The sequence below is a fragment of the Pongo abelii genome, chromosome 11 (genome assembly GCF_028885655.2).
Source record: "Pongo abelii isolate AG06213 chromosome 11, NHGRI_mPonAbe1-v2.0_pri, whole genome shotgun sequence".
NCBI lineage: Eukaryota > Metazoa > Chordata > Mammalia > Primates > Hominidae > Pongo > Pongo abelii.
In genome coordinates this window covers 101,373,190-101,399,308 of record NC_071996.2, presented here as the reverse complement: position 1 = coordinate 101,399,308, position 26,119 = coordinate 101,373,190, and the positions used below count along the sequence as shown (strand labels likewise).

The window sequence follows — 26,119 nt, the reverse complement described above, 5'->3', positions numbered from 1 at the left end:
GACAGTATGTAAAGCCTGAGAGATGAGATTAACCTAGAAAGCAAGTGTAGAGAGAGACACCTGAGCTTCCCTGGGTTCAAGAAGATGAGCTACAGGCTGGGTGTGGTGGCTCACACCTGTAATCCCAACACCTTGGGAGGCCAAGCTGGGAGGATTGCTTGAGTCCAGGAGTTCCAGACCAGCCTAGGCAATACAGCAAGACCCCATCTTCATTTAAAAAAAAAAAAATGTTTTTTAAGCTTTTTAAAAGAAGATGAGACACAGCTAGCAAAGGAGTGGAGTAAGAGCTGCTGCTGAGGGAGGAGGACAACCAGAGCCATGTGAAAGAAATCATTTAAAGAGGAGAGAGTGATCCCCTATAGGGAAAAATAAAATGCTGCTTCTATGTCAATCAAGATGAGGGCTGAGTCATTATATAGGAAGCAGCAATAAAAAAAATAAAGTAAAAGATGAGGGCTGAGGACTGACCATTAGGTTTAGCATCATGGAGTTCCTTGATTTTAGGAACAGAGCATCAGTGGAGCAGAAAGGAAAGAAGGAGGGGTGGAAAGCCTAGGACATCAGATGCAGACAGCCCTTTGAGAGGTTCTGTTCTAAAATGGACTGAAAAATGGCCAGGTGCGGTGGGGCATGCCTGTAGTCCCAGCTACTCGGGAGACTGAGGTGGGGAGGATCCCTTGAGCCCAGGAGTTCAAGACCAACCCAGGCAACATAGTGAAAGCCAGTCTCGAAAAAAATAAAATAAAATAAAAAAATAAAATGGATTGAGAAATGGAGAGGCTGCAGGAGAAGTGGGGTGAAGAGAGATAGGAGAAATTACAGCAGAGAAAGGGAACGTTTGATGATAAGGAAAAGGATGAAGCAACTGCTGAAGTGGCATCCAGTGTCAGGCTCCAGAGGAGTGAGGGGCTCTCTGATCAAGAGGAGGGGCTGGTCTCAAAGAGGGTGAGGAGAGTACAACCATGCTAACAGCAGGACGCAGAAGCACTGGCACAGAGGCAAGTAAGAGGCTGAATGTGGAAAGAAAGTCAACCCCCAACGTGTTAGACCAGTTAATGCTGCTGGTCTCTCTGAGAGGTAACTATGGAAATCTATAATAAGCCAAAGCAGCTGCACCCACAGCTGATGTGAACCTGGAAGATACAGCCATGTGAGAGGACCACGTCATTATTATGGAAGGGGTTCTTAGAATTGCCACCCAAGTAGATTCTGTCGGAGATGGGAGGAGAAAAGGAGGAAAGGGAGTAGAGAAGGCCACACACAATCTTAAATTCAATATTTCACTCCCGTTAAGGATAAGCTGTTTATAAGCTCCAGTGTAGGGCATGTAATTCTATGTAAAAACTCTGTGGTTCCTCTTCCCGCATGTAAATCATGATCTCTCTACATTCTGCTCTCTGGGAGCCCTCAAGGAAAAGAGACAACAAGGCTCGAGGTATAGTAATAAAAGTCTGGGTATTATAAAATCCACCCTGAGCTCCAACAAAAGAATAGAAAGAAGGAAGCTCTAAAAAGTACTAATTTACCAAAGTACAATGCAGTTTTGTAAATTTTTATTAACATCCTCGGAAATCCAAATGCCCATCTTGATACCTGAGGGTTTTTTTCTCAATTATGGCTATATATGCTTTAAAGATAAACTATGAATTCTCTTTAAACTAAGTGCCTTGATAAAATAATGAGTATTAAATACATTTCAGACCACAGAAAGGACTTATCACAAGTCTTTGTGGTAGCTGAGGAGTGCCCCCTACAGACTGATATGCACAATGCAAGCAGATGAAGAGGAAAGAACTGAGCAGCAGTATTTCAGGATTCTCAATAAGGCATCAATGAAAAAAGGTAAGAAACCTTTGCTGAACAAAATGTGACACTAAAGGCTAGGAAATATATGGACACTATGAATTCTTGTTTTTACATATTTGTAAACAGCAAGAAATGAAAAACCTTTGTTTGGACTTTTCTTCTTTTTGACTCTCACCACCTATTGCCCGCAACTAAAGAATGTATTAGTAAAGTCTGTTTTGTTCTTTGGTTACTTCATATCAATATTTGAATACAAATGAAAATAGTAAAATAGTAAAAAAGATATTTTATTCTGCTGTGCAAAAACAACTACCTGGATTCAGAAATTATTTACTTCAGATGTTGGCAACAAAAATAAAACGTAACATATCTATTAAAATGAAGTTAAATGAATTCTAGTTTGAGGTTTTATTCCTTTTTGTAAAGACTCCACAGAGAAGTATTTGCCTTCTATGAATGTTATCGCTTAAAATGTTAATGTTTTTCAAACTAAAAATCACAAAAAGACATGAAAAACATATCCTATGATTATGAATACATTTAAAAATATATAAATCTATATATAAATGTCAAAATATATTACTACACTAAGATTCAATATTACACACTAGATAAAATATATTACAATAATATCTGAGAGGCAGAAAGTTATATAGCATATAACTTAATCATAGTTAATAAATTTCATATATAACAATATATTCCAGTTTAATTTTCTATTTGTAAAAGAGACAAAATATAAACCAAAACTTTTACATTTTTTATTAAAGATTTTTAAAAATGAATACTGGTGCAATTTAAATGTACCAATATGTTTGATGTCTTTAAGTTAAACTCAGAATTTTATAAATCCTTAGCAATGGACAGAATAGTATTTATCCAAATTAACAGCCTTTTACATGATCTTTGAATAAATGTAGATCTTTGGAAAAATGCGTTTAACATCATAAAATGTTCATTTAGACTCAATTTCACGTACACTCAGGAGATATACATAAATGTATGTGATTAAATTGATAAATTATACTTCCAAGCATTTTCATAAAGAATGGTTTTCACACTCAGAAAGAGGCAATTAGGGTCATGTTTTGATGGCTTCTTTTTCTTATGGAATTTAATAAGATATAATCAAATATTTATATATTGCTTCTTCTAAAATTTTTTAAATTGCATAATAATGAAATTAGAATATATATTCTTTCCTGTAGGTAATAAAAGCCAGTGTACTTAAAAACTGCTTGATATATTAATCTTTCTGAGTGTTCTGGTTATTGACCTAATAATCACAATTGTCTCTTCTTTCCCTCTTCTAATAATATATACATGATGCATTCAGATGTTAAAATGTAGCACTTGTGGAAATGTCTGTTAAAAAATATTAACATATAGGCCCCAAAAATGTACAGTACATTCGAATTAATGAAACTGACTGTTTTACATGTAATTAACCTCTTGAATGCACTCACTCTCATTATAGAATCCTTGCCAAAATGCAGTATTGCATTTTGGAAGGAAGGAAGGGGAAGGGGAGGGGAGGGGAGGGGAGGGGAGAGGAGGGGAGAAGAAAGAAGGAAGAGAGAAAGAGGAAGACAGAGGGAATTAGGCAAGTCAGCCAACTGATTTAGGTAAATGAATCAACGTTTATAAACATGCACGTTGTAAAATTAACAATTTTCAGAAGAAAGGAATTAATTTACAAGAATAGCATTGATTCAGAAATAAATGTTATTATTGCTAGATAACAAATATGAATAAAAAATCAAATGCCTTAAATATACAATGTTGATTATACAGTCTTATCTTTTGGAAATATACAAAAGTACAATTAAGATAATTTTGAACAAACTTTTATTCAAATTGAAAACAAAATTTTATGTTGCATATACTCCTTTGGTGTTTAGAAGATATCATAAATTTAGTTACTTCCTCATGCCCCAGAAAATGCGGATATTTTTTAGAAAGGCTATTGTTTTCATACTGTTTCTAACATGAAAAATGTTACCTTTTTTGGCTAATACAAAGAAACCACAATTAACAGTGAAACCATAAATACTTTCTGTGTTAACCACAAATGGCCTTTCCCATAGAGAAATGGCTTACATGCGTTCTAAATGTGTTTGGTTTCATTTTGTATGGAAGGAGCTGTGGGTATGTTTTTATCTAAGAAAAGAATATGGCATGCACATGCACAACTTTCTAAAATGAGAAACACTCATTGAATTTAATCGGAGTTTCGTCTGGGGCGGAAATTCAGAATTAAGCTCCATGGGTGATGATTTTGGATTATCTGGACAGGACTTCAGGGTCTACTTGCCAAACTTTCTTGGACTCTCAGTGCAACATGAGGCAGAAGCGATCTTCGCCTGTGTCCTATTATTGTATCTGGTGTAACCATGGGCTGATCTCACCAGGCATAGCCTTCACACACTTTCATTTTATCAGTTTCGTTTGAGTCAGTCCCATACTCAACTGTCCACTGCTCATGACTCTGCTCTGCTTGAGTCCTTTGTGTGTGCCTGTGTGTGTGTAACAGCACCTCATTTCTTCAGTATTACACATCCTGTGAATATCAGGGAGTCTATGGAAATCTACACATGTTGATTCTTCAGTATTACACATCCTGTGAATATCAGGAAGTCTATGGAAACCTACACATGTTGATGCTTGAGTATTACACATCCTGTGAATATCAGGAAGTCTGTGGAAATCTACACATGTTGATGTTTATAATCATTTTTCTATTTGAATATAACATGTGCTGGGTCATCTTTATAAATGTTGGCAACACTCTGAGAATACATAAGAAAGAGGAAGTTTCTTTCAAAAATGTGACCTTTGCTCACTTGTATTACTGAGTCTCCTTGAAAAAGGTCTAAATGGAAATTAAACCAAATTTTTGTTTTGTAGTTTTTCAGTGGTCATATATAAAATAAAAAAATGAGGAAATCAAATTTAACAAATGAACAAATCAGGATTTGTTCAGAATACTCTCTACCCAGTTGAATTTATACCCACAAAATAGCACATCGAAGCAAAAAGATTTCCTCCATAGAAAGCATTTTTTAGAAAACTTTCTGTAAATATGTATCCCACTAAAGATTCACCTAGTCCTCTGTTATCTTAGTAACCTATAGAACTACTCCAAAGAGTAAAAAGGCAGCCTTCTTATCATTTGCAAGCTTAAGACAATAAACTGAACATTTGTTTTCTCATTTTGTTTACTTTATATGTGCTAAGATAATTACTAATTTTAAAAGAAGAAAACTATAATCTTCGTGGCCCTGTAAATTATTTGATTTTTAGAAAGCTAAGTATTCATAGCATTGAAACTAGATTTTTAAAAAAGAAAATATTCAGTTCAGAAATATTAATAAAACCCTTGTTTGAATCATGTAGACAAAGCTATTAATTGACCTATGAATTTATTGCTTTTTTGTGAATTTGTGATTAATTTGAATATGGTTGTAAGTAATGCTAATGATCTGTAATTCAAAATTAGGGTTATTTTCGTTGGTTGGTTGATTTGTTTTCATGAGGATGAGGCCTGGGAGTGTGTAGAGGCATCAGTGGGGGTGGGTCCCCTTGCCTAGAGGGAGATGTAATGGAATTATCTGCAGCTATAGGTCTTTTTCTACCAGAGTAACTGTCCATTTACTCCCTTATGTTGAGCTATTAAATATACATAATAAAACTTGGAAAGTCTTCCATTCTGCTTTCACCCAATTACATTTTAAAAATGCATTCAAATATATACAGTCAAAAAACCTGTATTAGTCTTTGGTATGTTAGTGTCTCTGTAACTAAGATAGCTACCTATATTTAAAATATTGTCAGATATATACTACTAAAAGGGCAAGTATCATAAGATATACTCTTATTTTGGTTACAGTTTAAAACTTGATTACACTTAAAAACCTAAAATGTGTTCTTTGTGAGAATTTTCAATATTTGGGGAATGAATGGCCACCATGGGTGAATGCTGAGAATTCTTTTGAAAGGAAATTTCTTACATTCATTTTATAAATCAGGTGAAAGCAAAAGATGAGAGTGTATGTTTTTAATACACACAGTTTGATTACAGTTAAAAACTTCAGACAAGGTACATAAAAGGTACAAGGTACATAAAAATGAAATCTTAAACTAAGGAGATAAACCATAAACACTTTTGGCTAATCCTAAGGTGTTTCTTAAAAAGGAATTTTAAGGTGATTTTTTTAAATCCTAGAAATAATCTTAGTATAAGATGGTGTTATAAGATATTAGAAACCTTAAAAGCTGTCTTATAACACCATCTTATACTTCTCAATATATTTCCACTTACCTTTCCATCTGCAATACTAACAAAAGAAAACAAATATAAGTGCACCACTTATAATCAAGACCATTTTTACTATCACATGAATATTAAAACAATAATGTCTTACAAACAGCATCAGTCTTATAAATGAAGTCTTAAAAACACGCACTCTCATCTTTTGCATTCACCTGATTTATAAAATGAATGTAAGAAATTTCCTGTCAAAAGAATTCTCAACATTCACCCATGGTGGCCATTCATTTCCCGAATATTGAAAATTCTCATAAAGAACACATTTTAGGTTTATTGTCCACCTCATTTGATGTTTATCTTAAAGTAAGGTCCATGAACCACTTACATCACAATTTATTTCTGAAACTTGTTAAAATGCAGATTGGAATCTCTGAGGTGGGGCCTGGGAATATTCATTTAACCATCCCTGAAGGGCTTCGGACACATTCTGATGTTGGAAACATCTTCAAATGGCAGTTTCAGGAGCACAGGGTCTTATTAACCTATCTGTCCCCTGCACCTGGGCCTGTACCTGGCACAGAAGTGCACTGAACAGAGTGTAGTTGAGATGCATAACTGGCCTGCTGCTTGGATGACCTGAGATCACAGCAGTCCTTCTCAGCTCACAGCTGGTCAGGGTGGGTGCCTGCATCCTCAAGTTCCCCACAGCATGCACCACGCACCCAGTTTGCGATGCATGGGCACCAAGGAACCCTCGCTTTGTGTGTTACTGAACTGACCTGACATTCTAACCAGAAAATAAATTCTTGCAGGAGAAAAGATTTGTTTTGTTTCTTTTGCTCATTCAACATTCATGGTAACGTGTTTATTGAGCACTTACTCCATGCCAAATGCCATGTTTAGAACTGGTATGGAGCAAGAACAAAATAGACAAATTTCTAGACCACTGGAAACCCCTTGACTCCTGGAATGATTCTCAGGAGAGATAATCCTGTACCTAAGTGGCAATTTAGATTTATAGTGTGTATTTCCATCTACTAGAATAGTGGTGTCAGAGCATTTACAGCTTACATACATAGTATCTCCTTATATACTTCCCTTTTATATTTCCTACATATTACAGTTAGAACATCATAGATCCTCTTTCAATGATGTGCACAAGTAGGTAACTATTATCTGTTAATTTCATTTAAGATTACTATATTGGGCATCATAAAATATGTTTTTGTGATGGATAGTTGGGTATAATATGGTTGAAAACCATTAACTTGGTGAATTTTTTAATATTAACTTGGAGATCTCCTTAGCACTAACCAGAGAGATATTTCCAAAGTATTTATAAAAACACATAACTTCATAGATTAAGTAATATAATTTCACTGTTGACCTCTTGACTGTGCTGTAAACTTTCCTTTAGTCAATAAAAGCTTTCACACAGTTCTCAGATATATGCATTAGTGGTCTGTAGTTTAATACCATGTCTATATGACTAGGTGACCAAGAGGATTCATGGTTTGTCAGCTAATTAAGTTAACTATGGCCAGCACTTACTATATCACCCTGAGAATATTCTGACCAACTAGGTGGTGACCATTCTCTAAATGACTTTTTTAATAATCAAACTGCCCACATTAATGTAACTATAATATCTAGACTCAGTTCCATTCCAAAGAAGCAAGCAAAAATTACAAAAAAAAAGTAGGTGAGATTTATCCCACAAGGAAGGAATATTCTTGATATTTTCTCACACTTGAAGGACAAAGAAAAGAAATGAAAATTATTCAGATGCTATTAAAAAGCAATGATAATTCTATACCTTGGGAGCTCTTTTCTTCATTGAATTCTAAATCACAGAGACACTAACAAAGTTCTACTTTCTTTCTATGAATGATCATTACTGCAATATCTTTAAATACTTATCTTATTCTGGCTTATGCTGATGCTGAAACAACAGCATCTGATACAGCCCTTGTATTTGTAATTCAGGTATAGCAGGAGTAATCAATCTTTGGCATTAGAAAATATGCTTTATCAGCAAATGAAGAAGCAAAAATGACACCAAATGATGATGAAGGAATGACCCAGAGTAGTTCCATTGAGCTTTTATCACCATACTGTGTGAAGACCATCACTGTATAAGGAATGGCTTTTCTCACCTAAGCCCTCTCCCTCGAGTCAAACTTGTGTTTCCCTTTTAATGAGCAGCAACCACCAGGATGCCTATTACTTAGCTTGCCAGAATGACTACAGATTTATAGGAAAGAGGTAAAAGTAAACACAAATGACTTAAAATGCATTAAGTAGGGAATGCCTTCTTCAACTGAACTATGTTGTACATTTTATCAAAAATGTCAGAAAATATTTGTAAACCTTATATTTTCCTTTCTACAAGAAAAGTGGTACCCATGTCACTCAGTTCAGCAGTGCGAACAGTTGAATGAAATGGAAAACTCTTAAAAGTAGTGAGTAGCTTTTACTAAACTAAGAGTTCTTGAAAGTCAAAAAAAAAAAGGTTGTATGAAATGCATCTTTTTCTTAAAATTATTTTTTCAAGACTTTTGATTACCTGGGCCACCATCAATTTACTATATGCATTGATGTAACCATCTATTTTCATTCAACCAGTAGAAAGCAGAAACAATGGATGTAATGTGTTAAGACAAAGGCGTAGGACAGTGGGACATGTTAGGCCATAAACATGTATATGTGTGAAGTGCAGAGTTATTCCCTTTCAAAGGATGATATGGAACACAAGACAAACCCCTACACTGTGTGCAGTAGTGTCTGAGCCATGCAGATGCAGAGTGCTCAGGATTCTGCAGTATTTGATCGATTTTCATCTATTCCAATACCTCCTCCTACAGCTATTGTTTTTAGTCTGAGCTCTGATACAAAAGAGCTGCAACCCAGGAGGAACAGATATTATGGAGAGCTTCAGAGCTACTTACTCCTTGTCAGAACAGTGATGAGAACTAGAAGACTTTGGAAGTCTATAAGCCAGAGAGCACCATCTCAGCACAGCCCACAATTCTCTCTGCTTCAGCCCAAGATTTCCAACCCATTCCTTTTCCTTCTTTCCTCAGGAGGATAATGGAAGAAAAAATAGCTTATGTATTTCCATATGAGTATCCCCAAAAGAGAAACAAGGAGTAAATGAGAGGTAGTCATAATTATCTGCCTCATTCCTTCCCCAACTTTAATCCTCCTGACCCCAGAGACAGAATGCACATGGATTTAATTGGGATCCCAGGACAAAAAATGGCTTGTCAAAAAAGATCATGGTCTCAGGTCTTAGCATTCATACCTACCACAGAGCCCTGCTGAAAGGCAAGAGTGGCCGTTGGCTGGCAGTGTGTTTGAGGGACCTAACCCAGGTTAAACTGTGTGTGTTGTGATGAGAAATTTCACAAAGACATCCTCACTCCTCAAAACTCATGTATTCTTGCAGGTTCATGGGAAAAATGTCAAAAACGCAACTGCCACATCCAGCGTTTAACAAAATCATATTGGTTTCCACTATTTAGCTATAAACAGTCACTAAGGCTTTAAGCCCTTCATTCTTTCTCTTTACCTCCTACCACTTTCTCACTGTTGATAGTGGACAGTCTAGCCAGAATACATCTTTCACACGTCAGCTTAAATCACTCCTGTAGGGTGGCATCCCCAACTCACACCATCAAAATGACTCCCCTGTCATAAACCCTGCACTCTCTCTTTTATAACACTTGTTATACCTGTATTCAAAGTTTATCTTTTCGGGCAGGGCACAGTAGCACATGCCTGTAATCCCAGCACTTTGGGAAGCCAAGGTGGGAGGATCACTTAAAGCCAGGAGTTCAAACCCAGCCTGGGCGACATAGTGAGACCCCATCTCTACCAAAAAAATTTAAAAAATTAGTGGGGTGTGGTGGCACATGCCTATAGTCCTAGCTACTTGAGAGGCTCCAGCAGGAGGGCCACTTGAACACAAGGGTTTGAGGGAGCAGTGAGTTATGATCCCATCACTGCACTCCAGCCTGGGCAACAGAGTGAGACCCTGTCGCTTAAAAATTAAAAATTATCTTAGAATGAAAATTTCGTGACAGCATGGGCCATGCATATGTGCATCACCACTATATTAACAATGCTCGTTCCTTGCATGGTGTAGGTGCTCAATAAAATATCAGTTGAAGAAGTGAATAATATTTTAGTATCAGCTGATGGCAAATATTTACTGCCATGGGACTCAGTAATAAGTTCTCCAGAGAACAGTAAGGCCGTGGATAATATGGATTAACTTTAACATTGCTGTAAAGACCAAAATTCTTAACATCAAACCCTGCCACCTTTTCCAGGTTCACCTTGCACCAGATTTCTCTTGCTGTTCATTCACACTATTCTTTAAGTTCTCTGAGTACACCACGGGACTCCTTTACCACCATGGTTGTTTTAAGGGGCTATTTTCTTTGCTGGAAATGTTCTCAACACCTCCATCTTGCATCTGTTCCTCATAATCTTTCTCACAGTTGAATTTTGCATTTATTTCTATAACCTTTCAATTCCTCACCAGATCGTGCCATCTGTGAAACTAGGACAGTATCTCTTTATGTTCACTATAGTATCCCAATGCCTAGCACAATGTAGGCACCTGATAAATATTGTTGCATGATTAGATGAATGAACAGATGAATATATTTTACTGTGCCTTAAATCATCCAATTATATTACCATCTTCTTATTGGTATTTATTGCAATGTTGCCTTTGAAACTATATGTTTTTCTATTCTTTATAGAGTTGCTACCACCATAGAATGCAAGAAAGTCAAAAATGTGCCACCTACTTCATAGTTTTTCTCCTTTCTCAAGCCAGGAATTTTCCACAGATATACATCAGATTTACCAGTTCCTAGATTTCTCCAAGACTATGGCCAGCCTATAGGAAAGGCCCATCTTTGCATCTTCGGCTTTGGCATTACAACTATGAATTGTGGTCTGTCACATTCAGTGGCCCCTAGCATTGACTCTTAACAGATATAAGCTAAATTACTACTCCTTTAACGAGTCCTTAGGACTAGACCAAGGTGGATTTAAGAGCTATGTTAGGCCAATGCATTCAGATATATCCAAATCACTCACATTTTATGGGAGACATACTCTCTATCTTCCACATACAGCAGAGATGCACCTGCCCCCTGTTACCCATCTCAGGGTGGATGACTAGAATTGGTATTTTGATTTCTTGCTTCAAAATGGTAAGGTCTGACATCACCTCTCATCAGAAATATCTAAAATTGATTTCTTAAAATGGGATGAAAATGACTTTATGGATTACACAATGAGAGGCTAGACACTGAATTAGACTCAGAACAAATAGATAAAATTTTCCTTTGCTTAATCTCAGGAGTCCTCTGGGCATAGGCCACTTGCATGCAGAACGTTGGCTGCATTCTTTTCTTTCTGCTCTTTTAAACCACAGGTCATCTTAAGTAGATGTACCCAGTTAGTCAATCCAGCAGCCTTTTTGCTGATCTGGGTCTCATTGTGACAAAATATGTGGGGTGTTGACTTTGGTCACCAAACACGAGCTATTCAAAACTGCTGACGTGCCAGACACAGGTTTCCTTATAGACATATGTCAAAGGCACACTGTGTGCTCTGGCTCCCAGGCAGGGGTTTTAGAGTTGTTGGCTTCCTAGCTTGCAATTTAAACCCTCGGACGAAAGTATTCTTCTGGGTAGTGTGGGTGCAGCGTTTGCAAGCTTTAAGTTGTTTAAGCTGAGTTGCCCCAAAAGGCAATTACTGGCAGCATTTCACTATCTTTCTGCTCTTTTGATGTGGTATTCATTTTGTTTGAGGCATTTGCCTCATTTAGGAGGTATGAAGATTCTGTTAGGATTACCACTCAACCCTTCCTAGGGTTGGAGAATGGGTAGTCTCTGTACAAACCACAGAGCCCACTACATAAATTGAAACACTTAAAAAAAACACACACACACAACTGTACATCTAGCATAATGAATCCAGCATCTAGGCAAAAAAAAAGCTGATATCTACAGATTACAGGACGTAACCCCTCTTGGGTTATCACACTTTGCCCCCTTCTCTCATGAGACATTGTAATAAATGTTTTGAAAAGCAGCAAAAACAAAAACAAAACAACATCCTGCCTCTAGACTGACATTTGAAAGGTATATCCACAACTCTTTTCCCTAATTGTAACTTTACAAAGATCTTGTGGCCTTAGAAAAATGTCTTCAAAGTGTGAACATATCCATCTTCACCTAGAAGAGTGAGCCAGGTGGGTTTCAGAGCTGCATGAGTGGAAGTAGCAACCAGGCCTGGAAAGTGAGCCCACATGACCCTAGCAACAGGTCAGCGTCTGCTAATTCTCTAGGTTTTAAATTATAACAGGGTAGGGCCTCAGTAAAAATCTGAAGTCCTGTGGGCACTGGAAAAAGGGAAGAGTTTAAGCTACATGCCAAGTAAGCTTCCAGGTGGAAGTGGGCCATACTGATGCACAAAAATAGAGTTGCTTTCAAAAATCAGTAAGGTCCATTCCTTGGATTTGAATAAGGACAATGTTTATTCTCTGTCAATGAACTTTTATTTCTGGAAAGTAAAATAAGGACAGATAGACTTTTGAAACAGGTTGTAACCAATGGCTCCATTTTCATTATCTATTTCAAAATTATCCACTTTGCTTCATTGGATTCATACTAGCTTAAAAATTCAAGTTATTAATGCAAATTTTTAAAATAGTGCGGTGATGAGAATCAATGTGAATATGTTAAATAATTGTGCACTTTTATATACTGGGCATGAATATTACTAATGTTTCAAAACCTAAGTTGGCTTTTCTTTGCAAAATGACTAAATCCTTCTCACATTCTCAGTACTAATGATGTCACTCAGAATAATCTCTTTAAAAAAATACTTGTGACTTTTTTAAAAGCCTTTGCCACAAAATATCTAGTTACTACTAATATGAATTCAGGAAGCATGGAGTTAAAGAAGTTGGCTTTTTTTTTCTTAAATCTGAACAATTGGAATCAGCAGTTTGCATTATTTTAAAAATGAATGCTTAGAATCAGCAATTTTCTCGGTTTTTTTTTTTTAAAGATCTTGAGGGGTTTTTTTATTTAAAGTGGAAACTACATTAAGTGCAAGGCAGTCAACAAAGAAGCAGCCATAAAACCTAAGTATTCCTAGAATTATAAAATATGTCCATTGTGCCAATTCCACTGCCAACAATGAAGTTTTAAGCATTAATATGCCTTCATTGCAGTTTTAATGCCTTAATATTGACTCTATAGCTCTTTTGGGTAATTTTGCTTTCTCTGGTACTTGAAAGGTGATGATGTCAGCGTTCTTTGCACTGATTCATATGCAGGTTGATGAAGCTGAGTTATTTATTGAGTTCCATTATATTTTCTATAAACATTAGTTCTCAATAAACAGAGACATTTAGCCGAGGGTTTATTTATTAAATAGGTACTGTACAGATGGTTTTGCCACACATGATGTGCTGCAGAGGATATTACTCAGGAATAATCAGCTGTGTTATAGCTTGGCTAAATTAATAAGATGATAATGATGAAATTGATGCTTTTGAGCTAGGCTTGGTAAATGGTTTTTGCATAAACAAACTGATAAATTTGAGAAGCAATTACTTGCTTGTCAAAGATAAAAACACAACAGGGCCCATTTATAGTTAGGTCCTATTTATTTTTAAAGATTGTACCAGATTTTATGTTTAATACGCTGCAATTAAAAAATAATACTTAAATGAAGAAGAATAAAAAAACTAACTTTCTGAGTTCTTCAAATCTGAAGAAACTGCATTGCTTGATTAGACATCAAGAAAACTTTTTTGCTGCATCTGGACGGAAAATATATCTGAAAAACAACAGTGTAATATTCTACATAAATCTTTTCATCATATAGGCATATTGCACAAACTGCTCATTTAAAACTCCTGCTACTCTGTTTTTCACCCCCTTCCCCAGAACACACAAACACACAGATGAAGGGAGATATACACACACACTTAATAAAGGGCTCTACACAAACTTGTTTATCTGGTTCCCAAATAGCAAAGGAATTATTTAACCTAGTTAGTGATGTTCTACAAAAATTACAGTATTCACCCATCTTCTTCAACTAAAGTTTCTTCAGTTTTTACCTGAAGTCTGAACATGAAAAATACATACCTATTGATGAAATTTACTGAGATATTTTCATTACATAATGCTGGCTTTTTGCACTGTAAAAGTCGACCTGACTTCTAAAATCAAGGAAATATTAGCTTCCCTTCTCAGCTTTAGCAGAATCTTTTAAAGCCCTTAGGGCCCACCTTTTAGACCTGGATATGCTCACGTAAGTTCCATTAATATCAATGTGAGCTACACAAAAAATGTATATTGTCTACATCTGTGTGGGGGGGGGGTGGGGGTTATGTTTTAAACTATACAAAAAGAACCTACAGGCTATCTCCCTATATACTGCAGCATCTCATCAAAAGCTACTAAATAGCAGTTTTCATTTTTCTCCTCTTCAAAGAGTCTATGATTACCAAAGGTAAGTTTTAGCACATTCTTACTACTTAGATATACTTACCGGTATCTACAATGAACTATTTGTCATATAGAAAGGGAATCACACACAAAAATTAAATATTTTAGTTTTAGATGTTAGGAACCAAAACTTTTGTAATCATAATACATTTATTTAAAAAAAAATCTAACAGAGGCAGAGACCACCACTATTCAAAACTATGACATGATTGTGAGATGAATAAGATTGTTGTTTCATTAAAATAGTTATCTTCTTTGCTTTTGTAAAAAAAAAAGACTTTGATTTCCTTTATTAAAAATGTGTTAGCTTAAAATAAATTAATGCTGTGACCATTCAGTGCAAGCCACAGTGTTAGAATGAGTATTTTGCATTTTATTGTTTGTGTGACATAAAATGAGCTATAGCAAAATGGTGTGTATGTGCATGGTAGAAATTCTATCCCTCTGGGAAGCTCAAAAACACCAAAATATTTATCTTCTCAGGAAATGCCAGTAAGTACTAAAATATAATGATCATAAATAAATAAGAATGGGCAGAATTGTTTTTAACAATATGTAACAGATTTTTATTACAAAAACTCATAATACACTGGTCTGATATCAGAATGCCTAATGATTTGTTATAAAACTTCAGTTGTGATTTTCTCCTCCTTGTTAATTGGAAGCAACTGCTCCCCAGGACTAATTGCAACTCTGTCAAAAAGAAAGGCGAGCCCAAATATGTCTTAAGGGAACGTAAAAACTCTGAAGGTGAGGGCCCATAAACTGAATTAAAGGATGAAATTTAAAACCATTCTGTAAGCTATGCTTTCTAGAGACTGTTGCAATGAGCACCAAGGAAATAAATCCAAAGAGTTTTCCAGTGATGATATCAAGAGGCATGAAAGCATAACATACTGACATGCCTTAGATAGTGAATCCACATTGATCAGCTCACAAATTGCTTACTGTTAATAGAAATTCTATGTTGGGTTTGAAATGTCATTGGCTTTACTGAAAATAATTTTTGGTAAGTGCTTAGCAGAAACTGACTGCTTGAAACTGGTCTGAATTACCTAAGAGCACTGATCTGCACGTGAATGCTGCCCTAAGCTGTAATCTTGGTAATAATCCTACCTAACATGTATCATTTAGTTCATACTTGAAAAATTCAAGATATTTTAAATTACCTAAGAAATTAAAGAATGAATAAGTGCAATGGTAGCTCTGTGTTTCTTGTTCTGCTATTAAAGATTGCAATATCTGAATTGATTTCTCTTGATTTCCAACGTGCATGATCCTATGTCACAAACCTGAGTATCTGGTTTTGCCCTTCCTTTTATAAATACTCTGCAATGGTGATTCCCAGTAATACACAGCACACTCTTGACAACTAATACAAGGGTCATTTGGTTCTAATACTTAAAGGATTTGTAAAAATTTGCTGCTTATTTGGCAGTCTAATGTTCAAAACAAACAAGTAATGTTGAACTTAGCAAACATATCTTGACATTAAAATTGTCACATTTGTAAAGTTGTTTCTAATCAATGTTCATGTGACACATTTTTTCTCAAAAAAATAGAGAAATATTCTAGTTAAAGTTCACATATAGATATAGAAAAAGGGAAACCATTTTCCTAGTCAAAAATCATAACAAATAATTTTATAATTTAAAAATTTTATTGTCTATGTGTTTTATCACATATTTTATCAATATATACTAATTTATATTCACCATTTGCTATATTTAATAGTCCTATATTAAATGTTGGTAGATCTATTCAATTAAATAATCAAAATGAGAATTAAAGCTCTCTTTTTGACACATTTTGACAGCTATTTTGGGTTTATGGTTTTAAAAATAGTACTGTTTCACATTTTAATAATAAATTATATTTCAAGAATAACAAAATACTCAGAAACATTTACCCAGTTCTAATAGACATGAGCAAAACAGTTCTAATATATTTATTTGCAGTGCCAAAATGTAGTCATAGTTTCTCGTGTTTAAGAAATTCTTCCCTTTGTGTTAAATAATTTTATTGGTTAAAATAATCAAAATCACATTCATTAAATTATTATTTCACATGCAATGAAAAACACTGGATATAGCAGTGGTGAAATTATAAACTCTAACAGAGAACACGGAATCCTCCTTATAGACACACATCGGAGCAGGCTCCTCAGCTAGAAAGCTGAATTATGCCGATTACAAAGCAATTGTATAAGATGGCTTGCATAGATTAGAACACTAAGCAACCATTCAAAATGAGAGTGGGAGAATGTCAAAGGCACCAAGTAGAATAGAATGATGAATTCCTGCCACTCTGTCTCTTAGACTCTGTCTCTTTCATATTTACTTTTCATTTCACTCTTAGATACGAGTATGTGTCTCCAAAGGCTAAAAATGCATTCATTCATTTATTCATTGTTTCTCTCATTCATTTACTGAGTACCTAATGAGTGCACTGCAGGAATGCTAAAATGAATCAAGCAAGGGTCCTATCTCAGAAAGCTCAGAACAGTGAGAGAGACAGCAGAATGTAAGAGACATGTATCCCAGTATCACCAAGTAAAGTACAGCACAGAAGAAAAATTCATTAACAGGTAGCAACTGAACCAACATGCTCAGCTCTTGTATGTGCACGAAAACTGAGGTATCATAAGTCCTGGGAGAAATCAGGAACATGAAGTCTGAGGTTGAATTGATGGAAGAACATGGTAGATACCCAAGCAGATGCTTTTCCATCCCAGAACACGTTCCCTGAGATAAGAAATGAGAAAGTGGGACCAAATGTCCAGTTCTAAAATGCAAGAGGATGTGGGAATGGAAAGGAAGATAAGAGAGAGATGATGGACAAATAACTGAAAAAAGTCCTTTCAATGTTGGAAATGTCTAGATCTTCTGAAAATACTGTTCTTTGAGCAGTAGGTAATTATTTTCTGGCTTATATCCCCAAAGACTTCTTTATCTTAGGTAACAACAGCTTCTCCTTTCCCCCCATTTATTCCTCTGCTTCTCTGCTGAGATTCCCAACAAAGATGCCAATTAGTGCCAATTGTCATGACGTTTTGAGATATAGACACCTGTCTTCTAATAACTGGACTGAGACCACCAACTCATTTCATACAGACCATCAAACAGACATCAACTAGTAATGGCCTACATTTACTATCAACCTGAGCTCAAGCCAAGACCTTCTCCCATGGAATTGCTCAGCATTCTTGATGGAAAACAACAAGTTCAATATGTGCTCAGTGTACTCCAATAAATGGACCAGTGCCTGTGGCAATAAGTGCCCCTAAATAATCATGTCTCTCTCTCATTCTCTATGTTACCACCATATTTGACCTTTGTAGAGTCAGCCTCTCTTAAGCAAGTATTTTTAAGACCCACTGAAGTGGAATGCAGATTAAGACTTACGCACAATTTTTTTAAATATGGAAACTACATTTACATATTCATGCCCCACCATAAGATGAGGAGGTAAAGAAGGCTGCTGTATGTTAAATTCCAAGAAGCAAAATAAACAGTATCAACATCAGGGATGCATGAATTCCATGTAAAGTATTTTATAACCATCTACATATTGTAGTTCTCTAAAATAATCTTTAAAGTAACTTTAGAGTACTTAAGTTCTAGATTCTCAGGTTCCCATATATACATTGAACATTAAAGGGGATATGTGTTTCTTTTTCAAATGTTAGTCTAAATGATCAAAAACACACAAAAAAAAGTTTTAGATCAAATGACAGTATTTGAAGAAATTAAGAGATGAAGTCCTAAAGAAGTGCAGGATACACAGAAATTATTTTTAGTTCCAGTGGTAAGATATAGGATTGAAGAAATAAGTTAGAGTTAGTCACTAGAAGGCTAAAGAATTTGTTGGGATGGGAATGCTTCAAGGATATTAATGTAACAGAATAAAATGTACCTTATATAGAAAGACCAGAGGCAGGAAGGGCAGGTGGAAGATAACAATAGTTGTCCCAGAAAAATCTGAAGTGGGGAGGGGCGTTTCTTAGAGAGAGTGTTGGTTGAAATGAATAATTAGGGGAGAGGCTGTAGACTTATAAGGAAATAAAGTTGACCCTAAGAGGTATCTGGGTATATAGAAGACAGTGAGCTAGCAACAACAATCAATCAATCAATCAATCAATAGAGGGAGAAAAAACAGAGGAGGTCAGAGGTAGATGCAGATGCAGATGTGGTTGTAGTTGGGCGGGACATAATCATTTCAAAGTGCTAGTGAGCAGCTATCTCACTAGCACTCACTATTTCTATCTACTTTGGGAGTCACCTGAGAACATATAATAAAACACAGAAGGTAGATGAAAATGTAAAAGACTGCAGAGCTAGAAGACAAAAAGACATACAACCTAGTCCCTCGGAAGTACCTTGTCTAACCCTAGAGAGAATAGTGAACCTTCATAACAAAACCAAAGAAAAAAAAGACAGTTAGTAAGAGTTAAATGCAAAATGTTAGCAATGCAAAGCATTTAAATGTATAAGCATTTAGTCTTTATAATATAATATCTCTGACTAATTCTAATAAGTTAGAAATTTTGGAATTCTGAGTCATGAAAGCTGAAGTTTGTCACTGTAGAGGAGTAACTCTCAAATGAGGATGATTTTTTTCCCTCCAGAGGACATTTGTCAATATCTAGGAATATTTTTGGTTGTCACAACTAAGAGGTACAATTGGTATCTAGTGAGTAGAGACCAGGGATGCTGCTAAACATCCTACAATGCACAGGATACACCCACCACAAAAAGTTACATGGTCCGAAACGTCAATAGCGCCAAGATACTCTGCTATAAGTCACTTCGGTTCTTTGCTTAATATTATCTAAGATACGTGACCAGTAAAGTCCACCAATGAGATGAGCTAATATATTACCTGACTTCTATTTGAGTGCTTAAGATAGTTATTCAAGGTACAAGGAAGACACTAAAATGTTCTAAGGTAATTTCTACCATAATCAAAAGTAACATTCATGGCAATTTGTATTATAAGTATGTAGTTAAGCATTTAGAATTTCAGGTATTTAAAATGTTCAACACTTTCCAGCGTAATTGTGTTTTCTACATTTCTATTTTCCAAAATTCCATCAATTAGTTCATTCCTCACAGTTCCAATCCTTTAAAACGTTAAGATAAGTTAGTAGATACAGAAATGTACCTTGGCGGACTTTATTGCTAACTTTCCTCTTTGATCCCATATAACCTCTCCAGCACTTAAATTCCACTACACTCTGATGCATGTTGTTTTGTTATTTATGCCCATAGATCTCTATGATACTTATTTTGCTTTTATGCAGATTTTATTTTGGCAATGCTGCTATTGTTGTGTAAAAGTGACTTCACCTAAACCCTCTCACAAAGAAGCCAGCCACAGAACCACTTAACATCTGTGATTTACAGTTTACAAGGCACTTCCACGACATCATCTCACTCTTCAGGACAGTATGTGATACCATGTGTTACCTCATAGCACATGCTACGAATTATCACCATGTTGGGAAACTTTGGCTTAGAGATACTCTTGAAGATTGGGCCCAGACCTTGAGCCCAAGTTGTGTGATTCTGGGTCCATTTAACCACATCCCTTACTTGATTGTGATAAACGCACCGAGTGCCCCTTCCTCCAAGCTCCAGGCTGCACGTTCACAAGGTCTGTCACTGTATCACCATCTTTTGTAACATTGCTTGTGCAGATGAAATAAAATGTCCAATTTCTGAGGCTGCTGTTAAAGCTCAAAAAACAGGCTGCTTCAATGGATAAGATTTTGATTACCTCACTTTTTCTGGGCAGAGACTTAAGCTAATCATTCAAATGGGGCTAAAATACTCTGTTTTAGCCAATCCATCAATTCTCAGTAGGAAATGTTAGGTTGCTGGCTTAAAATATTAAATATGACAAGATTCCATTAACATGGATTTCTTTGTTGGATATTCACAGAAGAATTTCTGTGTGAGAAAGAATTCTGCTGACATATGTCGATATTCGCTTCCACTGCTAATGAGGGGTCCCCTTGGTCTCCAAGTTTCTTAGTCTCTGTCTCTCTCCAGCACCACCAAACTCCTCTTAACATCTTGGAAAATGGGTACTGAGGTAGTGGAGTCAGTTATCAACTGACAGCTCTGAGATATGACTAGAGATGATCAAACATTATTTGGGATCTTCTCTGAAACATACATGGAAAAGTGGAAAGTGTTCTTTGTAGCTGATAAGAACTCATGAAGTGATGTAGAATAAAACCAGAGAAGGCACCTTAGAGTTCAATTGTCCAACAAGCTCATTTTCAGCAGAGAAAACTGAGCCTCAGAGAAAAGAAACTTTAATATAAATCATGGTCATTGCAAATACATTAAAAATGATGAAAATCTCTCCTGTCCATTTACCTTCTGCAGATTATCTTTCATTCCAATGCAGCAAGTGCCATTTTCTCTGGATTTTTTTCCTTCTGTTGTTGACTCGTCTTTCTCAGTGCTGTAAACTTCTTGTTGACTCATCGCTGAAATGAATTATTTGTGTTTATTTAACATTCAGTCTGCACTTTTTCCTCATGTTAAATATGTGGACTCTGGGACTACCTGGATTTGAATCCTACTTTTATCAGATGTTGGATAAGAGACTTAATCTCTCTGGCCTGCATTTCCTCAACTTTAACATAGTCATAAAGTTGTAGCTACATAATAGATGTTAGGAGAGAATAAAATTAGATTATAGATGTAAGAGTGTGTGTGCGTGTTTTGTGTAAGTTTTGTGTGTGTGTGTGTCCATGTGTACCAGGCGCATCAAGGCACACATGCTTAGCACCATGCCAGGCACATAGTAAATACTCAATAAATGCCAGCTGTTATTTCCAAGAATAATAGATGTAATTATCAAAATTCTGGTTCTGTAATTGAATTCAATAAATAAATAAATGTCACCAACCAAGTCACCTAATTGATCACTATGTTTTTCCTGGGAGTTGGAGCTACAAACATGCCTTATGAAATAGTAGCCATTCATTGACTAGCACTGTGTGCCCATCCCTGTGGCAAGAATTATTGTTGTTTTGTCCCGTTTGAACCTTACAACAATCGAACCCTGTTTTTCTGTTTGCAGATTAATAAAGTTAACCAAGTCTGAGAGGTGAAATGACTTGCCAAAGGTCACTTAGAGATATTGGAGACAAGATTAGAAACAAGAGGTGTCTCATTTCAAAGCCATTTCCATCTAAACCACTTTGATTTTTCCTCCTCTTGAATATGCCCTGCTCTGGAAAGTGTATAATCACGTTCCTGAACTGTGCATACAGAAAACAAGGGATGTGCAACATAACAGCAAAAGTTGAAGGTCCTCATCCCTCTAACTCTTCTGCCTCTTTTCTTTGACATCTACCACTTATTTGTCTCAAAGTTTCATTCCATAAAGTTTGGATTCTAATTTTAAACTTTAATGACACACCTCTTCCTGCCTAATCATATAACCATTATTATATCTTAATTTACGTGTCATCTTATTAAAAATGATTCAAAAAAAAAGCATTTAAAGCCCATCATAGGTAAACTCAAAAAATTGTTTATAGTACACCAACCTTATGCTATCCATACAAAATAAAATTAAAGCATTTTATTAATGGGTTATTGCTTCCAAAAAATCCCATACCAAGTGTACCACCTTTGAGAATCTACAAAGACATAAAATCACATATTGTAGGCATCCCATTCTGTGGAAGATATCAATTCAAAATAGTAAGGCCTAGATTTTTTTTTCTGGCAATGGAAGTTTAATAGATGTTGAATGATAGAAAAAACAATGCACTAAAAAGTAATTTTTATTACTTTTCCTTTGGTGAGGAATACTATTTAAACAGACGTGTGTGTGTTTGTGTGTATGTGTGTGCATGTATAGCATGTGTTTTCTTTTCCTAAAGCCTCGAAATAAAATTGGAGAGTGTATAATCCAGGAAACTCTAATGTCAGTCTTTATTTTACAGGCACCAAAATGTATATCAGAAGAAATCGTCATTCATCATGACACTTTACATATATTGCATTGTTTTAATAGAAAAAATCTGAAATTTCATTATGTTAATGTTGAGCAATGAAAATAAAACATCATTAAAAAAAGCACTTTTTGGTGATTGGCTATAGCAATTTTCTGTCAGCTTCGAGCACGATAAAAGCATACTGAATAGAGATAGAACAAACACCAGGAATCCAGCAGCATCAAAAATGTTTTACTAGATCCCTGGAAATCTAGTGTTCATAAGTGCCAACCAAATAAAATGCAACTTCTCCAACAAAACTATGTGATAATTGTTCCAGAGAAGGATTAATAGAATAATTCTTCCTATACACCAATGCTGAAAGAAATTTATCCAAATAACATTTCTCATTCAAAGTGATGGACAAAGTGACACATTTAAAATTTAATAGCTGATGCAGGTCAAATTCAAAATAGAGGAATACTACAGAGAAAATGAAACCCAGAAGCTCATTGATTACTTTGATTTTTTTCCTTTTGTAGACAACACAAATATAGAATTGATATATGGTATTAACAGTAGAACCATCTACCATATGATCATTGTGCAGGGAAAAAAAAAGCCAAAAATACAATACTGTTATAAATAAGCTTGAGTATTTTCTGTTTACAGACACTTATTTATAGAGAAATTAACTAAAAATGTAGATTGGTATAAGAGGGAAGTGCAGATTTGACTTAATATAAAATATCTTACTCTTAAAAAGTAAACTATTTCTTATGTATCAAAATGTCCACTTTTAGAAGATTTTATTATATTCATATTTTTTCTCTTCACTTTTTGCTTAAAACTCCCTTATTACAGCAATTCTCTTTGTCATGAAACAAATTTTTTATGTAATGTGGTGTACTAACCAATATATAATACTTATTATACAACAAACCTATAATAAATGATCAATATTTATTAAATTGAGTTAATATTTAATACTGTCACATAAAAATCTTTCAAAATAAACCACTCTATTTGAAAGTAGATTAAACAGCATTCCCCTGCAATGTACTAAATACAAAATATCCATCCATTCATTTACAAACCACTTGAAAGAAAGGAAAGACATGACGGCTAGATTATCAGGTCAACAGTTTGCCTTCATTTTTTGCAGCAGATTATTCAGGTATAATACAATTTACAGAACATTTTCTAGGAGATGATTAAAGACGTTTTAATCTGCCTTTTCTGAGACAAGTGAATAAATTATTGTTTAATATATCCTACCCTTGCATGAAAAAATCTTGAAATACTAGTCAGTTTTACTAAATTTTTCTATTTTGTGTCCGACAGTTTAAGTATTGTCCAAACCCTAACTTTGTGAAACTGATTTTCCTTCCCTATCCCAATTCCTTTATATGCCAGAACAGTAACTGTCCAATAAAAGCAAAAGCTGAAATAATTGCCCAAAATAGATTTATAACACCCCTTCCTGCAAATCTGGATTTTGTTTTGTTTTGCTTTGTTTTATTTTTTTGTTAATGGCTGATACAAATTTTTCTGAAGACTTAAATGAATAAGCCTCTTTTAGTGAGGGTTTATAGGCAATTGGGGTTTGTCTTATGTTCTGTATGTTTTACAATACACTGAATTACAAGATATCAGTATTTCCCCAATCTTCTGAGAGTATCTATGTTATTACAAACTTCACAGCCTGAATATTCCTGCTTGGTTCTCTTATATTCATTTTACAGGAATGAGTACTTTCCAGTCTGCAAGAGGATAAGCATTATCTAACCTATGACATGTGAACCCTTGAAAAGAGTTCATATGATCTGAGGGAAAAAAATTAACAAGTGTCCACTTTGCAAGAGTCCTAGAGTTTATTTTGGTTTCCAGGACCCCTGGATCTTTTCAGTCCTGGTGTTCATACTTCTCTGAAAACAGAGACAGTTTATGGCCAAACCACTGGCACTGCCAAACCCTTGGCCGAACTATCTGATGGGGTTCATGAAGATCCCTCTTTGTTCTGTTGTCTGTGCAGACAACACTCACTCGACTGTGTAGAAAAAAAGTGCTAGACTGAAGCTGTGTGCACATAAGTAAAATATTGTTGAATAGTGCCTAAGGAAATAGAAGAACATTATTTTAAATTATCTTGATCATAAAATCCAAGTGAAGATTTGGCAATATAGCAACAAAAAACTCAAAACCAGTGATTCCTTTTAAATAAAAACAAAAATGAGAAACAGTAACTATTAGAAATCCCACCTGGTGCTTTTCCTGTGTTAATGATGCTTCTTAAATTGCATGTGGGTAAACGGTAATTTTGTCTCACACCATTAAAAACTAATGGAACCCTTGATGATAAGAAATGCCATAGCTAGCTTGTTGGAAAACGTTTAATTAATAAAGTAATAAAATTATTGTAAACTAGTGCGGTTTCAGGGAGAATTCAATAGGATATAAAACAGATAAAACATCCTAGTGAGTTTGTATAGAAAATAAACATTACTATATAAAATACCATATAAAGTAAAAGGGGTTTATGTAACATAGAATTAAAATTAGCCATTATACTAATAAAAATAGATTATTCTTTCAGGGAAAACATGCTAGAGAACACAGCCTATAAAAAGCTATTTTCTGTCATTAAAGAAAAGTCAGAAACAGAAAAACAGAAAAACAAACAAAAAAAGGAATGTTAACTGTATTTTTTCATAAGTTGGAATTCAAAATTTAAGCATAAATATGTATAATAATCTTAAGATAACAAAACAATGGGTTAAAATAAAAACAATGTTATTCTTTCACCTGCCTTTTCTAAAAATAAGTTAATTCTTTAGATAAACTTCTATACTTTTTCCAGTGCACTTTACATTTTTGTCAAATATTGAAATGTGTTCAAGAAGCCCAAAGGAAGACAATTTTGTCATCATTTGGGAATAAATCACTAAATAATAAATATTCTAATGACCAACCCAGTTTTTCCATGACTCCATAGCATAGTGTTGATTATTTTCCAATTCTCTAAATCTCCTTAGGAGTTATATTATTCTAAGACTAAGTTTATAAAAGAAACAAATTTAATGTCCTCACAAACAGGAAGATTGGGAATCTTCAACCAATACCTCAATAAAAAAGGGATTTGAAACCTTCTATTACCAGTTCCACAGTGATAAGTAAAGTTGCCTTTGTAATGGTGGTGTTGCCTATTACTTCTACAGTAACTGTAGAAGTAATACTGATTTTTAGAGCTTTATTAATTCAAATTTTCATGTATTCTTTTATATATAAGCTTAGATGTATGCATTCATTCATTAATTCCAAAAATATTATTGAGCAACTTCTGTGTTCCGAGTGCTGCTATGGGGGGACACAGCAGTGAACAAGACAGAGGTCACTCGCCCCATCCAATTTATATTCCAGTTCTGATTTCTATTTTGTTCAGAAATTGAGCAAGTTTCTCCTTCTCTAGAGACCATTCTATAATCTGTTCCAATTGCATATGTTTTTGTCAGTAAATCCCTAATTACT

General features: G+C 35.1%; 1 long non-coding RNA gene across 1 annotated transcript in view; it reads left to right on the top strand.

The window, feature by feature from the left end:
* Positions 1-1,220: 1,220 nt before the first annotated feature.
* The window catches only part of LOC100938188 (uncharacterized), a 75,974-nt gene continuing 51,075 nt past the window's right edge, over positions 1,221-26,119 (top strand). Inside the window, exons 1-2 of the long non-coding RNA XR_151751.3 lie at positions 1,221-1,435; positions 1,701-1,842. This is a non-coding gene — a long non-coding RNA (uncharacterized LOC100938188). The remainder of the gene's footprint in view (positions 1,436-1,700; positions 1,843-26,119) is intronic.